A 20,946-nucleotide genomic window follows, 5' to 3' on the forward strand; every position below is an offset into this window, starting at 1 on the left:
CGTGCGTCGTCAGAAGGCTAACGCTGACCGCCACCGCAGTGAGGCCCCAGTCTTCGTACCGGGGGATCGGGTCTGGCTCTCGACCCGGAATCTGCCCCTCCACCTGCCCTGCCGGAAGCTGAGCCCGCGGTTTGTGGGGCCGTTCAAAGTCCTGAGGAGAATCAATGAGGTCACCTATAGGTTATTACGTTATTACGTTTCATGTGTCTCTCCTCAGGCCGGTGGTGGCTAGTCCGCTCCAGGAGTCTGAGGTGCAGGAGGTTCCTCCACCTCCTCTGGACATCGAGGGGGCCCCGGCGTACTCTGTCCGTTCCATTTTGGATTCGAGGCGTCGGGTGGGGGGCCTTCAGTACCTCGTGGAGTGGGAGGGGTACGGTCCGGAGGAACGGTGCTGGGTCCCGGTGAGAGATATCCTCGATCCCTCCCTGTTGTGGGATTTCCACCGTCGCCATCCGGCTCTCCCTGCTCCGCGTCCTCCTGGCCGTCCCCGAGGCCGGGGTCGGCGCGCTGCTGGAGCTGCGCGTCAAGGGGGGGGTACTGTCACGACTTCCGCCGAGGCTGCCTCCCTTCCTTGTTCGGGCAGGCTTCGGTGTTCGTCGTCACCGGCTTACTAGCCACTGCCGCTCCATATATCATCATTCCATTTGTCTTGTCTTGTCAATTACACACACCTGGTTCATATCCCCTCATTAGTATGTGTATAAGTGTTCCCTCTGCCCCCTTGTCCTTGTGGGTGATTGTTTTATGTGAGTTGAGTGTAGCTACTCGTACCTTGTATTGCCGGGGTAGATTATTCCCCTGTGCCTGTATTTTGTTGTCGCTATCCAGCGCAACTGTGTAGGACGGAATAAACTCTGTATTCAGTGATTTACCCTCCTGTGCCTGACTCCTTCTAATCACACTCATCACAGCTCCAAGTAAGCTTCAGCCAATCTATCAAGTTAAATAAGAGAAAAAAATGTAAGTAGTAATTTTGCTTTGCAGATTAGTTGTGTGAGATCCTCTCACAAACAGTTAGTGTATCTCCAACTCAAGCTACGAAGGAGCTGGCTAATCTTCCTTCATGGCTAATCTTCCTTCACGTCGGCATGGGTGCCGTCCTCGCTCCACAGACGCACCTGGGTCCCACTGAGACAGGGCAGAGGGCACATCAAGGTCAATGTAGTGTAAACACAACCCAATGTTTACATGTTGACATGCTATGTAGCTCAATTAGTAGAGCATGGCGCTTGTAACGGCAGGGTAGTGGGTTCGATCCCCAGGACCACCCATACGTAAAAATGTATGCACACATGACTATAAGTCGCTTTGGATAAAAGCGTCTGCTAAATGGCATATTATTATTATTATTATTATTATTATTATTATTATGTTACATCTAGAGATTAGGAGATATTTATTGTTGTGACTGTGGCGAGATGTGGGATTAATTTTCTCTAGAATGACAATTAATATCATGATCAGCAGCTGCAGATTTTACAGATAGCATGCAGAGTACTGGTGCATTCTCGTTCTCTTTTAGCATAATTGATCTGTTAACACACAATGCCTCAAATAAATGTCAGTACCAATGATGTGAAGAACTTTATGTGAATAATTAATAAAACCAAACCCACTGAGGTGGAGTAGAGTGTACCACAGATTACAGTAGGGATGTTGCAGCTTGTTTACCTGTGCACCCCCGCTCCTGGAAGGCAGAGATGAGCTGCTCCAAGGAGGTGAGGGTGCGACCTATGAGCTGTGCTGAGCTCAGGGCCTCCAGGCTGGTTCCACGCTCTCGGTTGTGCTGCATCACCAGGTCATTGATGCAGATGGTGGGGTTGCTGTTGCTGACGTTGAAGCCACAGCCTGGAGAAGGAGATTGTTTAAAGACGTTCATTAAGAACACACTCTTCACCAAGAGTAACATAAAGGACTTTTTATCCAAGCACTGGCATAAACATCAATAAAATCTATCCTTAACTCCAAATTATGATTTAAGGCTAGTTTAGATCATCCATTACACTGCACTGGCATTAACATAAATATAAGAGGATTCTGACCAATGAGGAGATAGAAGGTTGGTCCCATGACTGTTGATGTCACCAGCACTCCTCCAAGCTTCATCAGGTTACCGTAGTAAATGTCATTACCAGGTCAATGTCCTAGAAAGAGACCAAAACTGAGTATGAGATACACAAACATGTATGACAAATAAGTGGCACTCAGAGGTACAATACTTTGCTAGTATATACTGTACAGGTACATAAGTACAAGTATTATGATACAGTATCCACTTAAAAACAAAACTAACTTGTAAGACATAACATGATGCTACACATGGAAACAGTAGATTTCATACTACAAGCTAAAACAGAGATCGAAAAAATATAGTTTTACATGGCCTGTCTGTGAAAGTAATCTGTACAATTGTGCAAATGTAGTGTCTCCATGGGTTCAAAATGCCATGCTGTATATCTGGCAATCTGAGCAGCTCTTCTGAGTCTGACCGGCTTTGAAGGTTAGGTTCTGCCCCATCTGCAGCACATCGCCTAAAACGGCCACCATGTCTGTTTATATTTACCCATAACTCATGCCCCACGTCTACATCTCTACAATGGCTTTGACAGGCCTACAGTACCTCCAAAAATGGCATATCCAGCCAAACCTGGCCTCTCGTCTTGATTAAGATAAATATTTAGGCAAAGTTAGCGTTGGCTGTTATTTCATCACGTCCGGTAATACTTCCGGTGCCATGAGTTGGCCTGTTCTACATGTTGGCTGACTGGCCAGAGCCCATAAACAACTGGGCAGTGTGACACCAGAGTGTTTCTCATCAGACTCCCACACTGCAGTGCATATAGTTTCTCACACACACACAAACACACGCACACACCTGGAAGCAAAATAGGGCCCTTACACCATGTCAAATAAATGTTTAATGAGAAGGGGAGAAAGGAGGGTTCTAGAACAAAACCCTTTGAACAGTGAGTTAGACACACCATTCATTTGGAGAGGGAAGTGCATTGCGCTGAATAGAACAACAAGAAGAGGGACACCTGACCGGCTATGAACAGCTGTGTGAAACCTGGAGCCCTCCCAATTGTATATGTATTAGTGCAGTAAGTCAGGTATTCTAGTGATGTCAGGCTGAAGCTCAGAGACATGGATTGGGATAGGGTGGGTCTATGGCTGTAGCTTGGAGATAGCATGGTGGTACCACGCAGCAGTATGTAGTGTTTGTACCTGGTAACCGGGCAGGGTGCGTACAGCCTCCACCACGGCCAGCACAGCCAGGTGCTGCAGGAAGGGGATTCTCTGGCCCAGTCTGGAGCTCACAGCCACCTGCACATGCACACTGAACATAGCACATCCCAGAGGACTCAGCCACGTGTTCCCCCCGCGGCCTGAAACTCACGGCAAATACAACAAAAAAAAGAAAGAGGGAGAGAGAGGAGACATGATGTAACAATTTTGGTTATTCATTGGGACGAGGTATAACAATTAACCAATGTAAGTGCATTGAGATAGAGAGAGATAGAGCTGTGGTGGAAACTGACCTCTACCCTGGAGTCTGTCGAGCAGCTCCAGCCATTAACCCCATTTCCTCAGGCAGCTGGAGCATCAACCTGGGGAGGACAGGAGGGAAGGAAGAAGAATTGTCAGAAGATGAAAGCGTTGCCTTCACATAACTGATTATAGTGATCGAGTATTATTCATACAATTGCAACACTCTGTAAATGAAACCCTCCAAGATAAATGGTAGTTGAGTAGCTAGTTTAGTCCTGCATTCACTCATTGGTGTCGCTATGAGAAATCATTTTCCAAAGTATTAGGTAGTTGAGGGGGAAGGGCTGAGTCGAGTGGTCCTTCTAGCACTCTCTCTCTCTCTCTCTCACACACACGCACATGCACCCCCCCTGTCTCCGTCCCGTCCCGTCAGTGCCCAGCCCTTAGCCCCTCTGGACTGGAGTTGAACCACTGACCTTCCTATCCCCAGGTGCTCCAGTCAAACAATTCCCCCACCAAAGAAAACAAGTGTCCACTTGACCCCTGTGACACACACACATACACACACACAACACACACAATAACGAGGTGTCAATCAAGGGATCTAATGCTAATTAATCACATAGTCAAAGTAGTCTGCTTCCCTGTGTGTGACGTGTGTCTACTTCAACAACTCACCAAAAACATTGGCCTACTTCATATGTGATTACTAGTCAAACACAAATAAACAAGCAACTGCCTTTCCATTGAGAGTAAAAAGAGGACTTTGTTGATCGATCATTTTAGAATGTTTCCTCCGTTCTCTCAAGTAGCTTGGCTGCAGGTGCCTGGTAGTTAATGTTTCCTTTCTCGAAGGCCCTGGGCTACTAGTGTCGCGTCGCATGGCCACCCTGCATTAATCACACTCTGTTAAAGATCAACTACTCAGCCAGTAGAGGTGTTAACTCCGCACCTCTCCTTTCACCCCAAACCCACACCACGAATGCCAGACACACACATAGGCCCTGGACACAATCTTATCTTAAACATTTTGTCAGTAAGCTGTCTTTGCCATGTAAGGATGGTGTGTGTATATACACTGTGCAGTGTGTAGAAAATGCACATGAATGTAAGCACACCTAGCTTCAATGACTCTGGAGTCTTTCTGTACTAAACATTGTTATATAGTAAGTACACAAAGACTGACAAGACCCCATGGCCAATGTACACCCTGAGAACCACAAACAAATCCACACTGCCAAAATAGGCAGCGTTTGACAGTTGGATGCGACACACTGTCAATAACCGTGAAGCAAAATATTTGAACAAGCTGTCATCTCCAGAGAAAATGAATTGACCCAGAGGGCTTAGCCAAGAAGCCCTTCATCTACTGGCCCCTTCTCAAAGACTGTGGAGCTGGCAGGGCAGATGAGAGAGAAAGGGAATGTGGGCTTTTCTGATGCAAAGAGGCCGTGTCAGCAAATCAGATTAGAACAGTCCCGTGTTAATCCTCCCAAACTCTGTGGCCAAACAGCCTTCCATCTAAAGAGCCTTGTTTAGGGACAGTGTTTATCAAAGGGATGGTTGGGGCTACTGCCACCACTGATGACTCAATCTAGGACCTAACATATGGTATGTCTAGCTGGATGCTACTAGGGCTCACTTTAATGTAGGGACTTGTTCATTGTGCTTGGATGTACGGCAATGTAGAATTATCACAATACATTTTTTTAAACACATTTTCAAAAAGTGAATCAAAACCAAATAAATCCAATCTCTCAGATGAAAAATGGTAGTCTAGGTGGGTTGGGGAGCTACTGAGCTGCAGACAATAGATATATTTATTGGAGTCATTTCATAATGTTATTGTTAGCTGCAAATCCCTTGACCTATGCAAATATGTCAGAGAGATACATGACGGAGAGCGGTGGAAGCCAAAAAGAGAAATGAGAGAAAATAAAATGTAAAAAAATAGCCAAATTCTGATTTTGCAGATGTAGGAATTTGTCCTCTCAAACTGATAGTAATTAAATTGGACGTGGTGTATTGGCCCGACGGCCAAGAAACTGCCATCACGTGCTCAACAAGGAAAAACCAACAAAAACAAAAAACCTGGGCGGTTGCTGTGTCAAAAAACTGAAGCCTTGGAAATTTCTAGACATAGGGAAAACATGTTTTATTCTGCTGTACTTTATTTGACAAAATAAGATTAATAAAATGGTGAAGGAATAAAAATAAAAGAAGTAGCATGCAATTTATGCTAATCAATGATGAGGATGTTGAGTAACGTTTGGCCATGAACCTGTGATAAGAAAATAGTTTCATGGATGGTTTAGTTTTAAAAAAGGCATGAGATCCTGTATACAGCCATATCATAATAAATATGACACTGCTTATGAATATGAATCTTCCCTCACACAGACACACACACAAGCACACACCTCCCAACAAGGAACGGGGTGGCAGCCGGCTGCTCCCCGTGACGGTGTGTAGCTGCAGTGTGAGCTGTGTGTGTGTGTGAGCTGTGTGTGAGCCCTGTTAGCAGGAGCATGACCTCCCCGTGGCTGAGGCCAGTTAGGAGGTGGCCAGGCTCGCAGCACCGCGCAGAGGCCCTAATTGAGCGCTGCCGCAGTTTGGCAGGACCACCGGAGAACCCTGCGCGCCGCTCCGTGACGATGGCCGCCCCTTCGCCAATCAAGGCATGAGGGGAGGCGAATGGGGGGCCAGGCTAGCTCTCTGGGGTCCTTCAGCCCCAGAAATGAGCTTTTAATAAGAACATCACCGACTTAACAAGGCTAGGAAGACAGGAGCTGACCTTCTCACCAGGCTGCCAGGGTAGCGTTGTCCACCGATAAGTGTCTGATACAGCTGGGGGTGTGGGCAGCGTGTGGGTGTGCACGTGCACTTCAATTTGTGTGTGTTATAGGTGTGTGTGAGCGTGTGTGATTTTACGTTGTTTACAGCCGAGGAGGAAGGTTATGGACTGAGATGCAGTGGGAAGTGGGTGAGATGTACTACTGGTAATGTGAGAAGATGCCATGTAAATAGGAAACCATCTATGCATACTACATCTACAGTCCAAGTGTAGAAAGTTTGAAGCACCTCATGAAAACAACACTGGGATGAATACTCAAAGCACTTTTTAAGGTAGTAAGTGTGACGTAGTGTACACTAAGATTTAGCTCTAGCTGAAGTGTATTGCAATATCCATATGGAAGTCAACATTCACAATTGGCAATATCCCCCCAAATCGTGGACCACTGATTCATATGCTTTGGTAATGGGTAAAAGAAGTGCAAGTCAATTGCTTGCTCCAGCGTCCTTATTAGTCCAATGTCTCAAAAGCAGCTTTAAAAAAAACGGAATTGTAGTCAAAGTAAGGTTACTGTGGTGAGTGGTAGAATTTGTAACCAGAGTGAGAGAGTGCTAGAGAAAGAAAGAAAGAAAGAAAGAAAGAAAGAAAGAAAGAAAGAAAGAAAGAAAGAAAGAAAGAAAGAAAGAAAGAAAGAAAGAAAGAAAGAAAGAAAGAAAGAAAGAAAGAAAAGAAAGGGAGAGCCACTTCCAGTCTGTCTCTTCCAGCCCAGCAGTGAGTCCCAGACTGGTCCAGTCTCCACTATAGAGTCAGTAGACAGCCCAGCCACAGAGAGAGGAGAAAGAAAAGCTGCATTGTCCCAAAGCTGGGAACCAAAATGAGCCGTTTCTGGGTGAAGGGTGTTTTACCCCCCAAATGTCTCTTTTTCAGGGGCTTTGTCCCCTCTGAAATCAGTTCCCCCTTCTCTCCCTGGGCCAGCTTAGCATTGCAAACCAGCATCAAATTAATTTCTGCAACGCAAATATGAGATCAGCAACGGATAACACAAAACATCTCACTCCTAAACATGGTAATGCTCTTATATGCTCAATGGGAGGTTGTCAATTAAGGAGGTGGTGGGGGGTATGGGTGTTTGTGTGTGTTTGCGCGTGTACATGTATATGAGTGCGTAGAAGCAATTGCATGTGCGTGTATGTGTGTGTGTGCTTGAGTGAAGAGCCATCTCTAATAAGGGCCAGCTCAGCCAGTCCAGGGCTGTAAAGCTTGGGGGGCTAATGCATTCCTCTAGAAAGTTAATCTCATTTTGAAAGCACATCCACGGAGCGCCGTTGCCGCTGGCTCAGAGAAAAGACCAAATGCATTAGAAACATTCTCAATAACGTCCACAAAGAGGGAGGGAAAAGGCCCACAATTAGCAATTAGACAGCTACAATGGCGGGGCTTTCACCTGCAAGTGAAACAAATGGACAAGGAAACTCTCCTCTCCCTGAACAGAGTAAGAGCAGAGGAGAGAAAATGAAGTGGGAGACAAAAGACGAGGAGTTAATTCACACTGTTTTAGATGAGAAACCTCATGGTCTATACTGAAGGGAATCAACAAGTACTTCAGATAATTTGGATGGTGGTGTCTGTACTGCTGCAATAAGAAATATAAAAACTCCCCATGCAAGTGTAAGTAAGTACAGTGCCTTTGGAAAGTATTCATAACCCTTCACTTATTCTACATTTTGCTACAGCCTGAATTCCCCAAAACAAAATTTCACTCATCTACGCACAATACCTCATAATGACGACGTGAAACATGTTTTTAGACATTTTTGAAAATGTATTTAAAATGAAATAAGTGAAATAAGTATTCACACTCCTGAGTCAATACATGTTAGAATCACCATTGGCAGTGATTACAGCTGTGAGTCTTTCTCGGTAAGTCTCTAAGCGCTTTCCACACCTGGATTGTACAATATTTGCACATTATTCTTAAAAAATTCTTCAAGCTCTGTCAAGTTGGTTGTTGATCATTGCTATGCAGCCATTTTCAAGTCTTACCATAGATTTTCAAGCCGATTTAAGTCAAAACTGTAACTAGGCCACTCAGGAACATTCAACATGCTTGGTAAGCAACTCCAGTGTATATTTGGCCTTGTGTTTTAGGTTACTATCCTGCTGAAAGGTGAATTTGTCTCCCAGTGTCTGTTGAAAAGCAGACTGAACCAGGTTTTCCTCTAGGATTTTGCCTGTGCTTAGCTCTATTCCATTTATTTTTATCCTAAAAAACTCAGATGATAAGCATACCCATAACATGATACAGCCACCACCACGCTTCAAAACAGAAGAGTGGTATTCTAGTGCCTTATTGCAGACAGGATGCATGTTTTGGAATATTTGTATTCTGTACAGGCTTCCTTCTTTTCACTCTGTGAATTAGTTTAATGTTGTGGAGTAACTACAATGTTGTTGATCCATCCTCAGTTTTCTCCTATCACAGCTATGTAACTGTTATTTATTTTTTATTTTATTTTACCCCCTTTTTCTCCCCAATTCTGTTCTTGTATCATCGCTGCAACTCCCCAACAGGCTCGGGAGGCGAAGGTCGAGTCATGCAACCTCCGAAACATGACCCGCCAAACCGCGCTTCTTAACACTTGCCAGCTTAACCCGGAAGCCAGCCGCACCAATGTGTCAGAGGAAACACTGTTCACCTGATGACCGAGGTCAGCCTGCAGGCGCCCGGCCCGCCACAAGGAGTCACTAGAACGCAATGAGCCAAGCAAAGCCCGCCCAGCCAAACCCTCCCCTAACCCGGACGACGCTGGGCCAATTGTGCGCTGCCCTATGGGACTCCTGATCACGGCCGGTTGTGATACAGCCCGGGATCGCACCCGGGTCTGTAGTGACGCTTCTAGCACTGCGATGCAGTGCCTTAGACTGCTGCGCCACTTGGGAGGCCACCATGTAACTGTTTTAAAATCACCATTGGCATCATGGTGAAATCCCTGAGCGGTTTCCTTCCTTGCCGACAACTGAGTTAGGAAGGACGCCTGTATCTTTGTAGTGACTGGGTGTATTGATACACCATCCAAAGTGTAATTAATAACTTCTCCATGCTCAAAGGGATATTCAATGTATGTTTTTATTTTTCTACCCATCTACCAATAGTTGCCCTTCTTTGCGAGGCATTGGAAAACCTCCCTGGTCTTTGTGGTTGAATCTGTGTTTGAAATTCACTGCTCGACTGAGGGACCTTACAGATAATTGTATGTGTGGAGTACAGAGATGAGGTAGTCATTCAAAAATCATGTTAAACACTATTATTGCACACAGAGTGAGTCCATGCAACTTATTATGTGACTTGTGTGAATACTTTCGGAAGGTACTGTAAATAGCCTTACACGAGCCTTGGCTTGTGCGAGCCGGAGCGGCTCATAGGAGCAGGAGCTCATCTCCCGTTTCTGTAGCGTGAAGCAGCCTGATGTACAAGTACACCCTCTGGACCTTACCCCCAATCGATCTCCTTAATGCTTAGTGCCAAGCAGAGATGCACCAGGTCCCATTTTTACAGTATTTGGTATGACTCGGCTGGGGATTGCACTTCGAAGCTTCCAATCTCAGGGCGGACACTCTAACCCAGGGGTTCCCAAACTTTCTTGGCCCGCGAATCCATTTTGATACAAAAAATGTTTCACGACCCCACCATGTAAACAAAGTGATGTAAACAAAGGCCAATATCTACTTTTTTAATTGGGGCTATGACAGTCTATTACAAATCAGTCTGACAGTACTTCAATCTGAAGGAATAATGGTTTGAAGTGACTGAAATGCATCAGAAAAGCATTGGAAAGTTCAGAAGATCATCAGGCAAGAATCTTTATGATGTTCTTTTTCCCCCAGTCTGATTTAAAGCCTGGTCTTGTCCACTCAGTTCTAATGAGTCCTGCGCGGCTTGTTGCAGTGTAGAGGGAAACAGAAGACACATACGTGTTCTTGAGAGTCTTATCTTTCAGTGATAGGGTCATAATATTTTGTAGCTTAAACCATTGAAAAGATAGAGCCACATTTGTAGGAAGAAAACAGAAACTGCTCAGTTTATTACAACCGCATCTAGCAGCAACCGGAGGTTTCAGAGTTTCTCTCGCGACCAAATTTTCAAATTAGGCGACCCCACATTGGGTCGTGACACCTGGTTTGGGAAACGCTGCTCTAACCACAAGGCCAGTGTACTGCTGCAATAAGAATGCAACGTCTCCATGAGCCAACAAACATGCGACTCTGACAAAAAACTGTATTCATAATATGAAATAAATTCTTGCATGTCTTTAAGCAAGACGGATTGCACGCCTCCCTCCAATCTATCTGGGTTGCTGGCGGCCTGCTTCCCCCTGAGCCCGGGCCTGTAGCACAAAACAGCTGTGTTGCTCTAGGTTGGTCTCCTCAAATCAGCAGCATGGCCCTGATTGGGTACAGCAGCAGCCACATGTGCAGGGACTCCCTCCTCAACCTGCACCATGCACCAACACACACTCTTTCCCCTCCCTCTCTCAACCTCTCTCTCTCACTCCCTCCCTCTCTCCATACACTTTAACCTGTTGGATGAAAAACAATGCAAGTCTTAAGACCTCAGGCGAACAGTTACAGGTCCACTACTGTTAAACCTGAAAGAGCAATACCTTCAAGTAGGGAGAGGAAAGGCAAAAAGGGATTAAGATAAAGAGAGAGGCAGAAACAGGGGTAAAGAGCAAGAGAGAGAGTGAGAGAAAGAAAGAGAGAGCGAGAGACAGGTAGAGTGAAAGAGAGACTCTGAGTGCCAACACTGCAGCAGCAGTAACCCCTACTACTCCATCACCAGCTCCATCCAGCAGCAGCATCCATTTCATCGCCGCTGACCAGGCCTGGCCCATTGTCCAGCTCATAATTACAAGCCCAGAACAAAGACATTACAAAGTAGCACGTCTGGGGATGAAAGAGGGGACCAACTCTCCCAGGAGAAGAGCAGGGTCCTTTTAAATCTGGCCAGGCTTTTGTGTGGCTGACCAGACCAGAGATAGGCTCCCAGGGCTTTGTTCCCAGAGGGGTCACTTACCCAGGGCCAAGGGGTCAGAGGATAAATGGCCACCAGCCAAGTCATCTGTGGGACAAGTGGGGAGGAGTGGTAACTCACACCCCACTAGACTGACACATAGACAGGGTGTGTGTGTGTGTCCCGGATTAGTGTAAAGGCCCAGTTGCTTACCTTGTTTTTGTGGGTATGGTGGGGGAACATTGTATATTTTTTTAACAGCTAACTTCCTGCAATTCTACACATTTTGTCATGGGGCAAAGAGAAACATGTGCAGTTTAATAGTTAATCTCATGCTATTCTACACATTTTGCCATGAGGCTGAGAGAAAATGTTGCTGTTTTCCTGCAACTCTACACATTTAGCTGCGGGAGCTGCGGGGTTGTGTGGTACGCCAGTGAGGGGTGGGGGGTTATACTTCACACATCACACATAGCAGACAGAAAGGGGATTTTCAGCCCTCAGTAGACCTAGGGTTGAAGATTTGCTGTCTTGGTTCTTCTCAAACACCAGATGAAGACAGTCACAGGGAATGGCTGTTGTGTTGGCAAATAAAGAGCAACCCGTTTTTGACCACACTGACATGGATGACTGCCTCCATGTTTCAGAAATCATTACACTAACTTTCAGACAATGTCAAAATTAATTTATTTGACTGGATTTTCTTTTCCGATAATAAAACTTTAATTCAAATATAACTCATCAGGCAGAGTGATATAAGTCGTTTATTGGGGGATATTTTACTGAAAGCCATTTCCCAAAAAGAACTCTCCCATCCAATCCCCCAGATCAAAATATCTCATATTAAGAGATAATTTCTGCCGTCGATGCTCATTTCCACAACTGGATTTGCCGTGGTTAGTTTAAGCAAGTTTGCATTGATCATCCGCCGGCAAAAAGTGATGGTCAATAGGAGAGGAAAAACTAATCTGTAAATGTGATTAATTGAGCTAATCCTGTTTCCTCAAAGAGCGGTGCAAATTATCATTTAAAAAAAACACCCTTGGAGGTGTTCAATTGGAGGCGTCGTCAATTACTGAGGGCAGACGAGGGCGGGATATCCTCTTTTCCCTGACTCTGCTGGACTAGGCTAGACTGGCCCTTAAATGGCCCTAATAGAGCTTCAATCAGAAACGCCACTCTTTAGAACATAGGGAGAGACGCCACTTGATGTCTCTCTTTAGAGCTAGTGCTTTTTTGTGATGTCTTTGTTTTAGGACCTACAGTGCCTTCAGAAAGTATTCATACCCCTTGACTTATTCCACATTTTGTTGTGTTACAGCCTGAATTCAAAATGGATTAAATAGATGTTTTCCCTCACCCATCTACACACAATACCTCGTAATGACAGTGAAAACATGTTCTAATAATTTTTTTCACATTTATTGAAAATGAAATACAGAAATATCTAATTTACATAAGTATTCACACCCCTGAGTCAATACTTTGTAAATGCACCTTTGACAGCGATTACAGCTGTGAGACTTTCTGGGTAAGTCTCTAAGAGCTTTCCACACCTGGATTGTGCAACATTTGCCCATTATTTAAGTTAAAACATTCACTTTCTTCTTTGTAAGAAACTCCAGTGTAGATTTGGCCTTGTGTTTTAGGTTATTTTCCTGCTGAAAGGTGAATACATCTCCCAATGTCTGGTGGAAAGCAGACTGAACCAGGTTTTCCTCTAGGATTTTGCCTGTGCTTAGCTCCATTACGTTTATTTCTTATACTAAAAAACTCCCCAGTCCTTAACGATTACAAGCATACCCATACTCCCGAGTGGCGCAGTGGTCTGAGGCACTGCATCTCAGTGCAAAATACATCACTACAGACCCTGGTTTGATTCCAGGCTCTATCACAACTGGCCGTGATTGAAAGTCCCATAGGGCGGTGCACAATTGGCCCAGCGTCGTCTGGGTTTGGCCGAGGTAGGCCGTCATTGTAAATAAGAATTTGTTCTTAACTGACTTGCCTAGTTAAATAAAAAAATAACATGATGCAGCCACCACTATGCTTGTAAATATGGAGACGCTTTGTATTCAGGACATAAAGTTAATTGCTTTGCCACATTTTTGCAGTATTACTTTAGTGCCTTGTTGCAAACAGGATGCCGTCTTTTCACTCTGTCAATTAGGATAATATTGTGGAGTAACTACAATGTTGTTGACCCATCCCTATCACAGCCATTAAACTCTGTAACTGTTTTAAAGTCACCATTGGCCTCATGGTGAAATCCCTGAGCGGTTTCCTTCCTCTCCAGCAACTGAGTTAGGAAGGACGCCTGTATCTTTGTAGAGACTGGTACACCATCCAAAGTGTAAATAATAACTTATCCATGCTCAAAGGGATATTCAATGTCTGCTTTTTTATTTTTACCCATCTACCAAAAGGTGCCCATCTTTGCGAGGCATTGGAAAACCTCCCTGGTCTTTGTGGTTGAAATTCACTGCTCGACTAAGGGACCTTACAGATAATTGTATGTGTGGGGTGCAGAGATGAGGTTGTCATTCAAAAATCATGTTAAACACAACGTATTAAGTGACTTGTTAAGCACATCTTTACTCCTGAACTTATTTACGCTTGCCATAACAAAGAGGTTGAATACTTTTCAGCTTTTCATTTTTTATTAATTTGTAAACATTTCTAAAAAGCACAGTTCCACTTTGACATTATGGGGTATTGTGTGTAGGCCAGTGGGGGAAAAAAACTATATTTAATCCATTTTAAATTTAGGCTGTAACAACAAAATGTGGAAAAAGTCAAGGGGGTGTGAATACTTTCTGAAGGCACTGTATGTCTTGGAGAGGATGCCGGTCTTTCCTTGGAGCTTGTGTTTTCATGACATAGGTAGAACCTTTAAGCTATAAAAGCAAAGACAGTCGCACACTCCATATATATAACCTCCCAGTAATTAATTGGGTAAAAAACCACCAACGTTTCGGCATCACTGTGCCTTCTTCAGGGTAATGTCATGAATGCTTGAACCAGGTTATATAGACAAACAGTGCAATTAGTGCAACCAATGACAATAGTGAGGGGTGTGTCGTAATTGCTAGGTTGATCAGAATGAATTGAGTGAAACTGTTAAAAGACAATAGCCCACAGCATATTGAATATATTATGCCATTGTTATCATTAGCATTAGCATAACATTAGCATCAACATACATTATTGTTTCATTTAATTTCACCTATATATATTAAAATATTTCCAATTTGATTAAAATATTTTGGTTCAACCATAATGCATAATAAGCATTATCAACAGAAGATATTGGGTGTATGCTGCTAAGCTGTAGAAAGAATACATTAATTTACAATAGCTGTTCACAGAAAATATAATTGGTCATAAGAAGGGCCTGAGATCAAAGTCAATATTCAGACCACTAGGGGTCAATGTTTTTAAATAGGATATCCAGTAGCCCTCCCTCTGTAGTAGTAGGGTCTCGATGTTACCTCCTCTCCTTGGTAGAGCAACATGCTCAATGCCTGTGTATTTAAGGGAGGAGATGGGATGGTTAGCTTCAACAAAGTGAGCTGCTACTGGATAGTGTTCTTACACCTGATTGAGCTGCGGTGTTCAGCTATGCATTGTTTTAATTGTATTTTCATTTGTCCTACGTAGGCTTTCCCACATGTACAGGTGATGAGATAGATTACTCCCTTTGTCTTGAATGAGATGATACACCTAACAGGGATTTTTCTACCTTTCTCACAGAAAGTGTTGAGCCCATATTCTCCTACTCCCTGATCATGATACCTATTGAATTTCTGACAAAAAAATATGTTCATAATGTTAACTCCTCTGTGACTTGTTCATGTGTCCCGGAGGGTTTGTTTCTCTATTCTCCCACTTGTGCAAGTGTGTGTGTGTGTATGTCTCTCGCTCTCCTTCTCCACTTGAACTCTTCTCTGAAGCCTGTGCCCTGCAAGGCCCTCTCCTCTAGCCTGACCTGCAGACTCCAGCTCCTTAGCATGCCGACTCACTGGAGATGTAAACTTTAATGCCAGCCTGCCATGCCAGATGTTCACCAGAATATGAAATGAGGACTTTAGGCATCTGCTTACAATTTTAGATAATTGCAGGTAGAGCATGCAAGGTCAATTGGACCAATTAGATTTTTATGTACAAACCTGCTGCTGCAGTTATGGGGCGTCCATTTTCTCTCTCTTTCTCACTCGCTCTCCCGCTCTCGTTTTCCCCTGCACAAGGTTTGTATTTTTTACAGGAAACAGGACCTTAATTCCATACAGTGTCGGTTTGGATTTTGGATTCTCTGTCAAAACAAACAGTGATTGCCAGGGCTTTGGCCCGACAACTGGGCCGCTTTAACCAGAAGAGCCCCTTGTTCGCCATGTTTGTCTTATTCCCACTTCCAGAGGAGGAAGGTGTTTTGCTCCCATTAGCTAAACACGGTCCTGTTTATATCCCTGCAACTCAAACCAAATATGTGGTGGGTTTTCACTGCTAAATTACACTGCTGGTGGTCATCTTTCAAGTCATAATGTTTTGAAATTATCTCAAATTCAGAAAGTCAAGCATATGCCGTTGGTGGTAATGAAGGATAAAATAATTTATCTCGCTCAAACAAAACTAACTGAGAAGTATGATAAATGATAAACCACATTATAGAACACTGAGGACATTTTCAGAGGAAATATTCAGTTTGCATTTTACATCCATCACTTGTGCCTCTCACCAGACCAAACCTTTGTATAGCGAGAAAAAGAGAAGAAGTTAGAGGAGAGAAAAAGTGGGCCCTTGGGTTTTTCTCTACGGACCTGCTGCCTGGACTGGGATAGAGAGAGAAGGAAGGAGAGACCGCCGGACAAAAGTAAGTGTGGCGCTCCAGGCGCTAGGATCAGGTTCACCAGAGCAGGAAAAGCATCATTATGGCTCTCAGGACCCAGTGGAGTAGCGTTCAGGAACACCATGGGGTCTTATCCCACCTCGTTCACAAATAAACACTTCCACGCCATTAACAACCAGCCTGGCAGCCAATTGGCCTTAACAAAACAGGCTCTTTAAATGACTATTGGATGCAGAATGCGCCTCCCCAGTGCACTTCGAGGAAGATGTCTGTCTAGGTGAGGGGTTGCTACCGATCTGTCTTGATGCCACACACCACCATCAACAAATTTTTCGGACTATCAAAAAATACGGCAAACTAGTGAACCGACACCGTTATGCCACTGTTTTCACAGTCTGATTGACTGTGACCAAAATACAATACAATAATAAAGATGACTAAAATGCGACAAGAAGCAAAGATATGTGCAAGATATCAGCATCGTTGTGTCTCAAAGGCTTTTGGTCTGACGTCATGAGATGTTCTTTTGACTGTATCATTTTGTAGCGAATTTAGTAGAGATTGAAAAACATATATATACAAGATGACTGTGGGACTGTGATGGGTATCTATCATCTATGATCAGTCTGTATGAGAAGTGTTAGAAAGTAGAGTGTGAGTGTGTAGCGGTGGGGTTAGTGAGTGTGTAGCGGAGGGGTTAGTGAGTGTGTAGCGGTGGGGTTAGTGAGTGTGTAGCGGTGGGGTTAGTGAGTGTGTAGCGGTGGGGTTAGTGAGTGTGTAGCGGTGGGGTTAGTGAGTGTGTAGCGGTGGGGTTAGTGAGTGTGTAGCGATGGGGTTAGTGAGTGTGTAGCGGTGGGGTTAGTGAGTGTGTAGCGGTGGGGTTAGTGAGTGTGTAGCGGAGGGGTTAGTGAGTGTGTAGCGGAGGGGTTAGTGAGTGTGTAGCGGAGGGGTTAGTGAGTGTGTAGCGGAGGGGTTAGTGAGTGTGTAGCGGAGGGGTTAGTGAGTGTGTAGCGGAGGGGTCCGTGAGTGTGTAACCTGCCAACTGGCTTCCAGCTTGGTTGTGACCTTGTGAGAACACTATTCTCTGTCTTCGGGCCGGCCTATTATTAGCTGCTGCTGGCCAAAAGCACTAATACTCTGGACAAACATACTGCCTCCCCCCTGAGCTCAGACCTGACCTGGCCGTCAATATAGTCCCCCCACCCCAACCACCAAATACCAACCCCCCTATACCAACCCCCTATCTTCATCAGCTCCCTCAGCCAATGATCCAGGCACTTTACCCCCCCACCAATTCCCCTTTTATTAATCTCCCCTTCAATGGCCCACTATTTATCCACCCCAATAAAAGAAAATCTCAACCATTGAGTTGAAGAACTGATTAATCTATAATTAAAGCTGTGTTTGGGGAATACATATATATATAGATATATATATAATGTATTATATTATTATTAGCTTTTATATATTTATAAGGTTATTTAATTCTCTGGATTTTGCTTCCCACTGCTTTTACCAATTTACTTGTGAAATAAAATATTGATTAAGAATGTTTAAAAATGTGCAAATGGATTGTAAAGTTTACCTGGAAATTATACATATTATAGCCTTCGATTAAATAAACTTCAGTTGATGAGGAAGAGGTGCAAAAAATAGTGATCCTTTTTATTGCATACTAAAAGATATGCACACAACAATGGCATCATTCTGTAGAAAAATAAGGTAAAAAAACTAAACGTTCTAAAACACTCAATCATGTTTTGTTGTTGCTTGAGTAATACATTGGTCAGAACATTTCTTGCACGTGGTAAGTAATTTGAAATTACATTTCCTTGCCAACACTGACCACTCCACCACCATAAAAAAGCATTTACATAGGAATGTGCAGCTAATTGCCGTTTTATGCCAGTTCAATTATTGGCATGAATTATTCAGCCTATTTTCACTTCCTGTCTTTCTTTGGCTTATAACAGGGAAAAAATAAATCTGCTCTATGGACGAATAACTTATTCGTTTTGCACTTACTGTACTCTTGGCCCGTGGGTCCTTTCCTCACCCTCCCTGCGTTGAAAATAGTCCCCCTTTTGTGAATTAAATAAACACTTTATAATAAAGGAAACGCTTATTAAATCCAGTGTACTGGTGGACCTCCAAAGAAAACTGCAAGCTATACTTGAGTAGCTCCTATACTGTCATGTATCAGTCGTACAGTATTCCACTACCACCTGCACAAAAACAAGCCCCACATCTAAGAGCACAGGCCAGCAAATTCATTGAGAAAAGCATGTTGTACAGACAAAATAAAGACCTATTGAGTATGACTGAGAGTCACACATACTTGATACCTACTGTAGTTTCACTATCATCACCAGTCCATATCATAATGCCAAAATACACTCAACACTGGGTAGGCGGCCAGTTGCCTATATGGTTGGTGTCAGTGAGGGTTATATTGACATTACCAGGGCTGTGTTCATTATGGCACAGCGTAGAAAAAGCGTTTTGCACCGGAAAACGAAAACGAGAGTTCATTATTGGACAAGTACAGATAATACCTCCCTGTTTCATTCCGTTTTGGAGTTTTCTTCCAATCGGTGCTTAATAATGAACACAACCCAGGTGCTCCCTTTTGATAGGAGCAAGTGCAGTCCAGGTAAACAATGGCAATCCCTTCACAGTCATCCTATGATTTCCAATAATAGACAGAACTCCATACACTTGACAGAACTCCATACGCTTGAGGGATAGGATCAAAAAATATTTTAAAAAATCCAACAAGAGGTTTTCCTCTAGAATAATACCACTTAATCAAGACTGGCGACCATCTGGAAATTAAAACGCTGAAAAATCAGAGGGAGAGAAATCAAAACTCTAAACTGGAGACTTCGTTACCTTATAACCTTAATGACAACACTGTCAGTTCCAATCATTTCAGCGCAGGTCCAAAATCCATTTTTCAAACTTTATGACAGCTCTAATAGCTTCCACCTGTTCCTGGGATCCCGCCTGTTGACTGGCAAGTTCCCAGTGAGATGTGGGGATGTAGACAAAGACCTCTATTAGGTGCTGTCTGCCTCTGCTACAGTGAGGTCACTCAGCCATTAAATTAGTTCCAGCCCAGCAGACTGCCCCCCAACCCACAGCATGGTTGGTGGACCAACCACCATCTCTCTCTACGTCGCATTCGCTTTCTCTCTCTCTTTTTTATCACTCTATCACTCTCTCCTGATCCCCTGTAATGGTGCAGATGCTGCTCTCGCTGCACTGCTGTCTCAAAACTTCACTTTCATTTAGACACCACTACTAATCCCAGAATCACCTCGTGGCACTACGCTGACAAGGGTATCACAGTGCGTATGTCATTGTATATGTCAATGTTCATTTAACAATGCTTGTAAACTCAACATCTACCACCCACACCCGCTAAGCCCCGGATGCTAACTAGAGATATGAGTGCAGCCAACTCGTACTTCTGCGTAAATCATTGATTGACGTCAATGGAGAGTTCTGTGAAACTTCAAGTTGGACTAAGTCTTAGGTTAGAATTTGGCCCTTGCTGACCGGCTACCCCCCTCCCTCCCTGTCCCAGAGCAAAGTGCAGGTAACATTACCCCAATAGCAGGTCCATGGTGGTGGGGGTGACCTGTGTGTAGAGCAGGGTGCGCCCCAGCGTGTGGGTCTCCAGGTGCTGGCTGTAGGTCTGCAGGCTGAACTGCTTGCAGTTCTGGAACTCTGGGGGGTCCGTGACCAGGGCCAGGATCCCCTCGGGCAGCAGGGGGGGCCCAGCCTGGAGATCCACACTGGGGACCACTTTGAGGGAGGCCTTGGAGGACTTGAGCAGCCTCTCGTTGTCCACTTGTGTGTGCAGCCAATTCAGGAAGTTAGTCCTGCGCTCCTGGAGACACAGAGGAAGAGAAGGCCTGTGTGATGAGTAACTGAAGGAATCCTAGGTTTTAATTTCATTCATGAGTTACAGTGATATGGTCATATTTCGTCATATCATATGGCTCCCATCCTTCCATGAAAACATACACGACATTTCCAAAAGTATGTGGACATCTGCTCGTCGAACATCTCATTCCAAAATCATGGGCATTAATATGGAGTTGGTCCCCCCTTTGCTGCTATAACAGCCTCCACTCTTCTGGGAAGGCTTTCCACTTAATGTTGGAACATTGCTGTGGGGACTTGCTTCCATTCAGCCACAAGAGCATTAGTGAGGTCGGGAAATGATGTTGGGCGATTAGGCCTGGCTCGCAGTCGTTGTTCCAATTAATCCCAAAGGTGTTCGATGCGGTTGAGGTCAGGGCTCTGTGCAGGCCAGTGAAGTTCTTCCACACCGATCTCGACAAACCATTATTTTTTGTTGTTGTAATTTTACCCCCTTTTTCTCCACAATTTTGTGATATCCAATTGCAATCCAATTACAATCTTGTCTCATCGCTGCAACTCCCCAACAGGCTCGGGAGAGCCGAAGGTCGAGTCATGCGTACTCCGAAACATGACCCGCCAAGCTGCACTGCTTCTTAACACCTGCTCGCTTAACCCGGAAGCCAGCAGCACCAATGTGTCGGAGGAAACACTGTTCAACTGACTTAACCCGGAACGAACCCGAGGCTGTAGTGACCCCTCAACACCGTGATGCAGTGCCTTAGACCGCTGCGCCACTCGGGAGGCCCTTCAACAAATCATTTCTGTATGGACCTCACTTTGTGCACGGGAGCATTGTCATGCTGAAACAGGAAAGGGCTTTCTTCAAACTGTTGCCACAAAGTTGGAAGCACAGAATCGTCTAGAATGTAATTG

The 20,946-nt window shown here is 44.4% G+C and overlaps 1 pseudogene across 1 annotated transcript in view; it reads right to left on the bottom strand.

Annotated features, from left to right (window-relative positions):
• Positions 1-1,067: 1,067 nt before the first annotated feature.
• Positions 1,068-20,946, bottom strand: part of LOC311143071 (biotin--protein ligase-like) — a 32,756-nt pseudogene continuing 12,877 nt past the window's right edge. Inside the window, exons 5-10 of the transcript in view lie at positions 19,752-20,035; positions 3,540-3,608; positions 3,226-3,386; positions 2,043-2,144; positions 1,680-1,848; positions 1,068-1,128 (exon numbers count right to left, since the gene is read on the bottom strand). The product of the transcript in view is annotated as a biotin--protein ligase-like (transcript). The remainder of the gene's footprint in view (positions 1,129-1,679; positions 1,849-2,042; positions 2,145-3,225; positions 3,387-3,539; positions 3,609-19,751; positions 20,036-20,946) is intronic.

Source organism: Coregonus lavaretus (assembly GCF_964263955.1).
Source record: "Coregonus lavaretus genome assembly, chromosome: 15".
NCBI lineage: Eukaryota > Metazoa > Chordata > Actinopteri > Salmoniformes > Salmonidae > Coregonus > Coregonus lavaretus.